At 38.2% G+C, this 12,792-nt stretch overlaps 1 long non-coding RNA gene across 1 annotated transcript in view; it reads right to left on the bottom strand.

Moving 5' to 3' along the window:
• LOC135075674 (uncharacterized) overlaps positions 1-12,792 on the bottom strand; it is a 130,146-nt gene that overhangs the window by 68,958 nt on the left and 48,396 nt on the right. Inside the window, exon 2 of the long non-coding RNA XR_010258088.1 lies at positions 7,088-7,122. This is a non-coding gene — a long non-coding RNA (uncharacterized LOC135075674). The remainder of the gene's footprint in view (positions 1-7,087; positions 7,123-12,792) is intronic.

Genomic DNA, 12,792 nt, shown 5'->3' with positions numbered 1-12,792 from the left:
CGGCGAGCGGCGCAAACACTTCCTAAACTGGATACATCTTGCAATAAGCACGGTGATCCGCGGAGGCTTGGTAATGCAGGCGAACACCACGAGATGGCGCTAGTAGTATTGATTGATTGATAAATGCGATATTGTTACATCCTCCCCCTCAGATCACGAAGTCGTCCCGACGAGAAGATCTGGATTACGTTCTTGAGACGTCCACGGCCTCGTCGGTGAACAACTGGTTCATCTTTCATCTTCTTAGACCATCTTCTGATGTTTCGTTTGTTCCATCCTTGATGTTTGCCCAGGACTTTATGTGAAGATGTCATACAGAACGTAGGTCCAGGTTGTCTGTTAGTCTTACGAGGGTAATTGCAGCTTGGAGAGAATTTGCCTGTGATTCCTCTCGATTCCTTGACTACTGAATGTATATCTGTTAGCACCAAATCTTCATTTTGGTATTCCGGATGACAATGACACTGTTTGTCAATTGTTTCCATAACAACAGGGGTTTCCTTCCCCTCCCCCTGCTCATGAACCACCACTTGCTGGTAGTTAAGGCAGGTTGGTATCGTAGGTACGAATGCATGACGCAATGCTATCCCGAACTGCTTCCAGGTTGTCACTTGCAATTTGACTATTTGCCACCAGACGGCTGCCGCACCTTTCAATAGAAGTGGGACGCCATCAAGAGCTTCCTGGTCTGGGATGTTTTCAATGCACTTGTATAGGTTCACTGCAGCTAAAAATTCTTCGACCACTTCGGTGTTTCTCTCACCGTGAAAGTGGGAATTGCAATGAGTGAAATTTCCTTGCCGACCCGGTGAAATTTCCGCGAGTAGCAGCTGGAACTGTTCATATGCTAAGGTCACCACCATCTTGGACTGTTGCCTATCAGGTCTACCGCTAGTCGCCAGTGTGAAGATATGACTTGTGCTTCTCAGAGTGACCGTTGAATCGCCAGTGTGCAGATGCAGGTAGGACTAGTGCTTGTCAGGCCCACCGTTGGGACGCCAGTATAAAAGGTGTGAATGTCTCGGCTGACAAGCTTGAGGTGCAGGGTCCAAATAAGAAGGCCAGGGTGTAGCAAAAAGCGTACTTTTACTTCGCAGTACCAGCGTATTATACAAAAATAGTGCGTGCGTTCTCCGTCCGTCAACCAATTCCAATCAGGACGTTGGAGACAGACGCGGAGTCGCGAGGCAAATATTCGTAATGCGCCTTCGGAAGTCCCAATCTGCGATTCCCCTAAAGAACGTCACAGTCGGATGCAACCTCAGGTTATTACTTTACTTGCTTACTTACTTCTTTCTTACTATATTCAACATAATCGTCGGAAGGTCTTTAAGGGAAAAAAAATCTGGACACCGCGGTGTAGAAATCGGGGCTCAATGTGCTAGTGTCATCTAGCGGCGAGCGGCGCAAACACTTCCTAAACTGGATACATCTTGCAATAAGCACGGTGATCCGCGGAGGCTTGGTAATGCAGGCGAACACCACGAGATGGCGCTAGTAGTATTGATTGATTGATAAATGCGATATTGTTACAGTTTTTAATTATTTTATAATTAACAAAAACAAAACGCATCATGTACTTATTTATTTATTGAATTCAAAGTACCTACCTAATTACAATAAGATAAATCGACTGAAAAGTCTCGATTTCATAAAAAAGGAAGTGTATTTGTACGGCGAACAATTGGGAAATAAATTTTCTTGTTACTGGTATCATTCCCGTATTTAATTTTTGAAAGCCAAATTCAAGCAAAATACGCGTCGAATCGTAGTACTTACTTATGAAATGTAACACTGGTCACTTTCTTTAGTTTTTCTGATGTATTTAGACACCCTTTCACAGCACAAACCGTCTTAATTAATTAAAAGTCGTCGGACGTGTTTACCAATTTTTCACTTTGACAGTTCATGTGACGTTTACGAGTAAGCCATTCTGGCTTACTAAAATCTGCCTCACCTTTCGTGCACTGACTATCTATCTAGGTTTTATTAATCTAAGGTATCACCACGATATACAAAACTGTACAGCCCGTGTAAATAACGTTGAATGTAATCTAAAACATGAAGGCTGAGTTGCACCACCTAACTTTGACCGTATCTTTATCGATAACCGTTGCTTTTTGTATGGAGATTGACAGATTTTTGACGTTTGTTTAAGTCAAAGTAAGATGGTTCATCCCACCAACACAACTTAAAATGTTCTTTATTTTTTCTTCGTATAAAAATAGTGATGTACAGTCGATGGCACGTGAAGCGGAACACAGTAGCATCTTATTTATTTGTAACAAAAATGTAAGTCTGCAAACAAAATTCGCAAAACAGTGTCCAATGTCCATATTCCCACGTGCCAGCTAGACAAAGGAAAATTCTCTCCAACACATTCACCGGCATGTACTATAAAAGGCGTTACTTTCCGAGCCTGATGGAAAACCGATGTCGGGCTTATACCTACCGAGTATACTGCACTAGATAGCCGTAGCTGTTAGGATCGTGTTGTGAAACACGCGAGTGTCACGAGCTCTCTGTTGGACTTTATTGTGTCTGGATAGATTAGTTTCAGTAGGTATTTATGTCTGAGCGTCAGTTTTAGTCTGAAAAATTTGACATCAAACATGACAACTTGCTATGAGTATTAATCTCATTCCGTAAAATATTTTAAAGCACCTTATTTTAACCGTGATAATAACCGGTGTTTTTTGTATGGAGTTTGACAGACTTTTAATGTTTGTTAAAGTTAACTTAGCTGTAATCTGATAAGTTCTCTACAATAATTTACCTACTGTAACTTAGGGCACTTAAACCAATTAAAGTTTTCAAATAGGCTTACAATAAGCTTTAAGGCTTTAAAAGGTTTTATAGAAAGATACTTGTGGACAAACAAATAGAAATTCCACCACAAAAACTTAAGTATCTTTGCCTTTTGCCTAGATAAAACATGTAGAAAAAAACTAGACTCTTATTAGTCGGCCGTTTGGTGTAGTGGTTCGAAACGGACTACTATCCTGGAGGTAGCGGGTTCGATTCCCGCAGAGTACAAACATTTGTGTGCATGAACATATTTGTTTGTATTGGACTGGGTGTTTTCTATGTATAATAAGTATATATTTACAAAAAGAAAAAGTATTTAAGTATGTTTATATCCGTTGTCTAGTACCCATAGTACAAGCTTTGCTTAGTTTGGGACTAGAAGCGCGGTGTAAAATGTCCAAGGATTATTTATTTATTTATTAATGACTAGACTTTGTATTCTAGGCAGTATGAAAAGTTGCTAGATTCTGAAAATAAGCGTATTTTCAAACATCATAAGTCAAGCAAAGAGCAAACTGTACAGTATAGGCCAAAACACCAAAAACGAACACAACCAACATCGAATTTAAAAAACTAACTTCGAATTCCGAAAATGGAACACGCCTGTCAGCCAGAATACACTGGGAAATTCAAAAATGGAACTTAATTGGTGCTCATGAATGGAGGAGTCGCGTGAAGCGGCAGTGACCTTGTGGACTACTCGACTGGGCCAGGCTATTGCACCGCACGCGCCGCCCGCGCCCCCGCGCCTCGCTAGGGATGTGTTTTGTTAGGATTTCAATAATCTAATTTTCCAGGAATTTTCCAACAGATCTCTAAATCAAAGAAGTAGTACAGACAGCAGCACATCAGACAATATATTTTCGTTGGAAAATGGCTCGTACAACTATTTAACACCCCACAATGTAATAGTTTTATGTGCTGAAGTGACAAAAAGCGACAGTCGGTCTTTCCATCATTGTAGAAGACAATATTATCATTGCGATTTAAAATGTGTTTTCTTTTACTATCAGGTTTTTGATGTAATTTGAACATTACAATATTTCAGCGCGACTCTAATTCAAATAAATATTTCAGTTTTTAAAACTGCCTTTTTGAAACGAATTGATATTGATCTCTTAATATAGAGGTAAGTATCTGCTACGAAATAAGTAGCAACCAATTACACGTTTCTCAAGTATCTAATCTGTTTGTTATCAAAAGTATACTTCAGTGACTCTACAAGCTCTTTTTAAAGGTTATCATAACAGTAATAGCAACAATCTTGGTAATCTCGATTCTAAGAAATTAGAATCGTTCAAAATACGTCGAGGCGCACCCCTAACGCGCCCGCACGCAAATTATTGAGCCGGGGCCCCCTCCCGCGGACTTCCTTCCGCGTCCCAGCTACGCCCGGCCAGTTTCACTGCTGGGCTAGGATTGCGTAGGTTATGATTGCTACGCTTGTAGTTTTTCGATTTACGCGTCTCGACGTAGCAAGCGTTGTTGTTTTGACTTTGACAGCTCTTATAGAGCAGTGAATATGAAACTCGTGCTTAGGGCATGAATTTTTAGCTATCTTCCTGGAATACTGGCAATATGAACGAAGCTAATTAAAAATATATCGAAATGAAATGAGTTTGTTTATAGAGTTGGCCTTTTTATTTCAGGTAGGGATACACTGAAAAAATCTCTTGTAGAAGATAGAATATCTAAATGTTGTGTGGTATACGTAACTCCCTTCTATTCAAAATCTAGCCCAATCTTAATCTAAACAAAGAGGCGGGTAACTTGAGCAATGGATCGTCCAATCATCTCCCTAAGCAGGGTTTGAACAAAAGCTCATTCTAATCAAGAAACTTTCAAATACTTAGCTCACCAAAAAGCAATATCTCTGATAAGATAAGTTCTTAGACGGCTCAATGCTCGCTATTAAGATAGTTTTCAAATAGGCTTACAATAAGCTATAAGGCTTTAGTCTTATCGAAAGATAATTGTGGACGCACAAACTGAAATTCCACCACAAAAACCTAAGTAGGCACTTGTGCGTACGAGTAACTAGTGAAGATTGTTTTTGCTGTTGACTGAAAAACTTTACTAGTCAAGAAGAACCTGTTACATGTGTTATTAGTTCTGGAAAACATCAATATGTTGGTAATTAAATAAAGAATAAAAACGTTTGCAAAAACATTGTATTAGAAAAACTGCATTAGTTGATTTGATTGATGATCAAACTGCAGTATAATGGCAAGAAATGGATCTCAGAGAACATGCTTTCAGAAGTGAATGAGTCTAGAGCTTGTTCTATTTTACTTAACATAAGTATTGCAAATTATTGAACAGACTAATAAGAAATCTGTGAAGAATTAATTATTGGGGATTTAAATAATATGGATTTACGTTGATAAATGTATTGGCTGACATTAAAAAATGATGGAGAAATTAAGCGCCTATAGTGCTTCACTTTCCGGACTACAAAATGGTCATGTTTCGAATCCAGCAAGAGACAATATTTGTATGAAAGAAAGAAAGAAAGATACATTTATTACAATGGACATCACACAAATACAGGCAATTTACATAGACATGACAGTGGCACATAATAATGGAAGAAGAAATAAAAATAAAAACAAGAGTAAACTGAGCAGTGAGTATGACGAACACAATCATTGCTGTCTGCGAAAATCATCATAATTAATTGTACGGTACTCTTAGTTAAGAGCTGCATGATATAATACAGTTTCTTTGAAGAATTGAAACGCTATACGACGCTATGTATTTACCAAACTCAATTCAACATGTAAACAAAGAAAACTCTTCTAGGACCCGGAAAATTGCCAAAGGAAACTGACTTTTCCAGTCCATTAATCTCCACTCGGTGTTATCAGCACAGGCCATTAGCACAGGCTCCAATTGGAAGACATTTGGGAAGATCCTGGAGGGGGGATGGTGGAAGGAATCGAAAGTTTGTTAATCTTTAAGGAAATCTAGATTTATTGAATAATTTACTTTATGTTGGTATCTCGCAATCGCATTTAGTTTTAATGGATATGTCTAGGTCAAAGAATTGAAGAATTGGAGTGGATCAGCCACTAAATTAACAAAGGCTTGTAAAATATTGTAGAAATTGATAGTTCGAAATCTGACTTGAAGTAGGTAATAACACAGGCAATACAGTGCCATAGCAGTGAAAAACAGTGTCCAGCCATGCTCTTAGTTGGCGGATGTACTGAGCGGGTGTCCTTTTTGGCACTTACTCTTACTATGAAATCGACTATACATTATCTGTGAAATAATCACAGTATTCGCTACATTACCGCAGGACCGTTCCTCACAAATAGACTAACATCTGAATTCAGTTTCACCAAAATAGGCAAAGATATCCAACGATACTGCCTAACCCAACATAATTTCATAATATTCGTCATGGCAGAGGGCAACGCTCGGCCACAGCGGCAATCCCGTGGCATATATCCGCGCATCCCAGAGGAATTACGCGCACTCACGTTTTTGCCTGTTTTGAATTTATGGAACCGCTCAGGCAACAGCTGATCGGCGACGTTGCCGCTCAGCCACCCCCGCGTCCCGGCGCGCGTTGCCGCTACGTGCACGCCCGGTGAGCCAAGTCTCCGAGGCGATCGACCGACCCCCCTCCCTCCCTGCACATAAAACTCCTTTTCCCAGTATTCCGTCTACCCTGGAATAACGTACAATCCTTTTCGGGAGCGAATTTTCGGCCATGATGTAAGTGCTGTAACGCGATGACGCGTCACAATGTATCGGGGTTATGCGGGCGGGTGTCAGTAATGGCCGAATTCTGGCACAGCCGAATTCGCTTCTTGTATTAGCCGGGAAAATCCCTTGAAGCCGAGGGGGCAACGTTGTCATTAAGCCCGGAATTAAATGCTGGAATTGCTCCCCACCCGCAATATTGTCGAAGCACTATAATTTCACACGTAATGCAGGTTGACTTCTATCGTGTGGGACATAAAAGCCCCATGTGTTGTAGTTAACGATAATAATAAGAGTTTGTGTTAAATTATTGCGTAGTTGCCTCCTACCGCCTGCGGTTAGGCACTTCCTCTCTATAATTTTCCCTATTTTCTTTGGTAAATAGAGAAAGCTGTCTTTTAAGCAAATAAATAATTTAGAGCTATTCAGAGAAACGATTTAGGATAAGTAAAGATTTGCGAGCAATAAAAAAGTTACGTATTTTCTAACGTATTCAACAGTAGATTTTCAAAGAACTTATTGATCTATAATAAAATATGAAAAATTTCCTACGATTTAAATAACTTACATATTATTTCCAATTGAATTTTCTCCTACAAAAATCTGCAAAAGACAGAACATGATATTAAACTCCGTGCTCTACTCGTACGTATCATTGTGTTTGGGTGCTATACAGTATCTTATCTCTACATATCACTATCGTGTACTTAATTTACTTATTTTGTACCAATTTTTATGAACAAAGTCAAATAAGTGGGACAAAACATTGCTATCACTACAGGTTGTCTACAACGAATGTCAAGTTATGTATAAATGGACGATTTCGTAAAATTTTCGCTGGGTACAAAGGGAAAGCCTCTGTGTTGCTCTTTAGATATTACTTTATTGCTTTTTTAAGATTTTTTATACATCAAAACTATGCTGCTTAGATGTCCTTGCAAAGTGAACCAAGAAAGGAAAAAAAAATTGCCGTCCTTACAAAAATCTGACAGATTAATTATAATTTAAAAACTTCGAATATCGTAACATTTGAATACAAATATTCCTAGTACATATTCGTAGTAACCTTTGCCAGCTCACGTCCCTAAGCTCAGTTAGAATTTGCTGAAAATGCCCCTGATTCAGTAAAACCCAACTTTAACTTAGATTCGTAACACGGAGATCCCGCGGGACGCACTAAATCAATTTATATCAGCGAACAAATCCACTAGTTTTAGAAAGGTTTACCAACTGAAATGTTTACGTAAATATTTATTTCGTTACAGACATGTTAAAAGCTTTGAAACTGCGAAATGGAGCGGGAATTATTTATTGTACGGTTCTAGAGGTTAGTATGTACGTATAAATGTACATAATAAAGAAATATGTGGAAACGAATTTATGTTAGTATCGGGAGCGTGTGTGATTGTGTTGTTTTGTGTAATAAAAATCAAAAGATCTTGCGTAAAAATATAAGTCATAATTTATCAGGGTCAAACTTGATCAACATTCTTGTTTTCTAAACGAAAATCAGTGGAAAATTGGCAAACGTCTTCCAGGAAAAATATCATCTAAAGAGATAAATCCTTCTTCTAGTATTAAAAAAGTTATATCATTCGGTTGTTCTTTTTCAGGTCGCCGTGGAGCAACGGGACTGCGACTTTTTGCTCGGAATAGTTGCGGGGAACGACACTGGATACTTTTATCTCGGAAAACATAGTTCCCATGGGACGTATGATAGTCTCAGGGACAGACTTCGGCTGGTGCGAGACTACCGTCATCCTAGCTTCGTATCGAAATGTTGCTTTTGCAGTCTCCCCTTTATGTATAAAAGAGTTTGTGATAACAAACAGACTATTTCGCCGCTTGCCTCTCTAACTGACGTAACTGACATTTTGCAAAATTTTCAGGCGATTAGACAGATCGATTCGTCTTGCGAAATTGATTAAGGTGTAGATAATTCAGTTTCGAAAAAAATGTCAGGTACGTCAGTTAGAGAGGCAAGCGACGATTTATGGCACACATTAAATGCAGAAGAAACGATTTTTACTTCATGAAGTCAGTTGCTGGAGTGAAAAAGGATAGCTAATGATATGTCGTAAAGCTTTTGGTAGGTACTGTGAAATTACCTATGCCTGTAGACAAAGTAACGTTCGTGACAGATTCAATTTCGTGATCGTTTCGCTTAATCCCTAAATTACGTAATGTCAGCGACATCTTTAACAATACATCACGAATGTTGCTAAGTCGAGATGTCCTGGGAATGCTGGACTGAAGATGAACTCGTAAATCTGTGATTGACAGTGACTACACTAACTATTTGATTAAATATTATTAACCTACATAAATAAAACTGCCAAGTAAAAGGTTAGATTGCGGTCAAATGCATTCTACGGTTAAGTTTTCTATTCTAACGTGCTTTTCCTTTTGTTTCGCAATATTTTAACAGTGATGGATGATGGAATTGTTACATATCTAAAATTGTACGAGTATATGGATGTTTTTTTTTAGTTTACGAGATAGCGAACAGTGGCAGAGTCGAGCCTACGATGATTGATGATTCGCGTTGAAGAAGACTTCATTACGGTGTGACAAAACTGAAAAACACTGGAAACAAAATGGGTGAAAAAACACTGGCCAGTAGAAAAATGGGTGAAAAAACACTGGCCGGTAGCAAAATGGATGACATAATCGAACAAGGCGACCGCTAAAAGCATTCGCAATTCGTATTCCTTGGTCGGATTCATTCAGTTGCAAATGTACGCTGTAGGTCGTTGCTTTTAGACCAACGTCTAAGAACCCGAGTGCATCGCCCTGACACGAATCACCATTCGCATTGTACATGCAATTCTCATCCTTACACGGCTCCGGATAAAGTTAAAAATGATTTATTACAATCTATAATACTTTCCCACACATTTTCTCTACAATGTAAGGGGATTGAGCTTTCGAGAATTAACAGTTTCCCGCCTTTTTAGTCTGTGCCCGATAGAAAATCGCCGTCTCGGTCCAACAGCCTAGATTTTATCTGCGTCTCGCTTGCACGATGCAATGCAAATTTCGGTTTATGGTAAATTGCATACTATGCAAGGCAAGGAAGTGTAATACCACACATTGCAAAGATACTATTATTGATTGATGATAACAATCCAACGCATAAAATATGATTGTAGAGTCGACTCGATAAAAGATTTAATATTATATCCGTTTGTTTACATTTGAATTCCTCTCTAAAATATGCTACAAAAACGCCATTTTGATATTTAGGCAAAAAACCCTTGATTTTATTATGTCACAACAATGTCGATCTAAAAAAAATGCTGATCAAATGTTCTTGCTTTAAAAAGCAAACTTACTAATAATATTAGTAACAGTGTACAATCGTAATATCTAGTGCACAAGCAAGCAAACAGAACTGACCACCAGCAAAGTGGGGCAAACAAACGCTTTACGTTTACGCATAGCGTACTACTGCGCGCGTGTAGGAGTCAGTACTGACTCTACATTATTAGTAGTTTGATTCTAAAGTGCAACGATAAAGAGCTAGCTGTTGTTGTAGGAATGCATTCAAGGTTGACTGGAAGAAAATACTGCAAGAGTAGCATACAATTGCGCGAGTGTAGGAGTTAGTACTGACTCTACATTATATTAGTAGTTTGATTCTACAGTTCAACGATAGAGCTAGCTGTTGCTGTACGAATGCATTGAAGGTTGGCTGGTAGAAAATGTTATAAGGCATTAAGCCAAATGCTTCTTTGTGCAGTAAAATTGGAATCTATACTAATAATATGAAAAAGTTTGTGAGGATGAATGTATTTTTGTAACTCCTTTACAAAATATTTACTGAAGGTAGAATTTTAACTTGAAATCTACACAAGCCAAGTCACTGGCAGAAGCTAGTACTTATAGATAGAGATAAATGCACCTCACAAGATTTTTTTTTTCGAAAATAAAATATAGTTTTTTTAAAGAAGAGGATTTGGGAACCCGTTTAGTCAATAAGGAAGGTTACTTTGTGAAGACGCGCTAAAATAATCTTTTTTGTCAATTTTTTGCTTTAATATTCTACCTTATTAAAAAGGACACTGAACATGCCTGCCCACTGTACCCTAACGACCAGAAAAACTTCTTACATCATAATCACAGCGACAGACGAATGGCCGCCCCGCCACTTTGATCTGGATTTACGGAACCGATACAACACATAAAATGCGGATTAACTATTTTTAAATCCGGGGACGTCATCGCGCTGGAAGTATGACTAGTAAAGGTACCTGTACCTCTAGCATGAACAACTTTCGTCTTCGAATCGTTTGCGTATTCGATAAAAATCGATACTCAATCTTCGAATTAAACGATAACGTGACAATTTTGATTCTCAAAATAAGTTTCGTGCAACCATATGTCATACTAAGTTCACTTTACGACACGTTCACATGGGCGCTGTTGTAGTTTTCTTACTAAATCTTTTGATGGCGATTCGAGTACGCAAACGATTTGAACTCGAAAGTTTTTCGTGCTAGCCGTACAGTACAGACAGCACACCAAGCTAGACACTGAGGCATCTTATGAGGTGCTACTTATTTTGTATCAAAATGTTTAGACTGTGTTTGCGGGCCGTACGCGGGGCGTATGATAGGAGCTGACGCGTGCGCAGTCCTTTTCGCAGTCTCATACAAATACACGTAGTCTTGAAAATAACCGTGTATGAAAATTGTACCTAGATAACTAAAGATCTAAGTTATTTTGTAAATTAAGTCTTTGGATTTTGATAATATCAAAATATCAAAATTTAGACGAATGAGAGAACAAAATCTATAACTCATATTAGATCGAGATTTGAAAGTTGTTTTGTAGAGCCTAGAAATATTGAAAAGGACGAAGCTCTACAAAACTATTCATTTGGTTTTACAGTTATGAATGATTGAAAAATATTTTTCTATGAAATGGGTATAAAATTCATTTCATCGAATACACAGAATACGTTTTAATCAAAAATCAAGCAAATATATTTAATACGTATACGTTTCAACGTTGGTTTTAGCCTTCTTCTTCATATTATTAAGGTTCCGTACCTCAAATAGAAAACGATTTTATCAAAAGAAAGGTCTACTACAGAGCCAGAATACATACGAAACTCGTAGTATGCTGGAACGTGACGTAATGATTTTAACAACAAAATGAAGATAATTTTTGGATCGCATAAAGAGACGCTGGGAAATGAGAAGGTAAGGTATACGGAACCCCAGAGAGAGACCTCGAGTCACACTTAAAAGGATTTTTAATATCGTTTCCCTTTTGTTAAAAGGAAAGCTCTGTCTGAAAGTATCAACGGTATTATTTATGTTATTTTTCGGGACGATATTAACTAAAATATAGCCTTTTATGATCTCGGAGCTCATATTTCACGGAGCGTTATTATGTAGGAATATTCCGGGAAGCTCTTTGGAAAAACATAGCATTCGGCTTAAGAGGACAAAAGTATTAGAGCCCACAAAAGAGGACGTTCTACGATCTACCTTCACAATGGAGAACATTTATAGACAGACGGATCTACATACAAAGAAACACGCAGGGTTGCTACAGAAGAAAACATTCTGCGAAAACTGTTTTCTTGAGCGAAAATCACCGACATCAGTGAAAATGTATCTACGTTCAAGAAAAATACCTTGGGTTTTCTAAAAAGGCACATACATGAAATAATAGATATAAGGCCCGTTTGATCTAGTATGTAGGTAGACTACATCTAAACTCTACAGATGATTTTTTAGCAATCTTATGCTTAAATCTACGCATGAATATTTGAGCGATGTTCCGGTATGGGGAGACTAATGCCCGTTTTCACCATCAATCCCTAATTTTTAAGTGACCCCAATGAAAACAAAATTCCTGTTATATGTTACCACAGGGGTCACTTGAAAATTAGGGATTGATGGTGAAAACAGGCATAAAATTATAAAATGTAATACATAAACATAGATAGAAAGCTATAATATTCAGCGTTAAGTTTTGACTCTACAAAATTCGGAACCATTTATAAATAATCTTAGCTTGTAATTTATTTCTAGGAAAACTCGTAAAGTCTAGATTTTAGCCTTCCACCGGAATCATTAACCCTATCTGCACGGTGATAAGACTAATAAGTCTAACGAAACTGCCTAGACATGACGTGGTCCTATTATCATGTAAATTCCGCCAATGTTAGCCTGGAAAATTCCAAATTCAGCCAGGCACGCAGGTCGTTTACATAATACCAGATCAGGGTTCCGCGGGGGAAGTGTCGTTAGCACATAT

Source organism: Ostrinia nubilalis, chromosome 10, assembly GCF_963855985.1.
Source record: "Ostrinia nubilalis chromosome 10, ilOstNubi1.1, whole genome shotgun sequence".
In the NCBI taxonomy this organism is placed as follows: domain Eukaryota; kingdom Metazoa; phylum Arthropoda; class Insecta; order Lepidoptera; family Crambidae; genus Ostrinia; species Ostrinia nubilalis.
The sequence above is the reverse complement of the archived record's forward strand: the minus strand, read 5'-3'. Positions and strand labels throughout refer to the sequence as shown.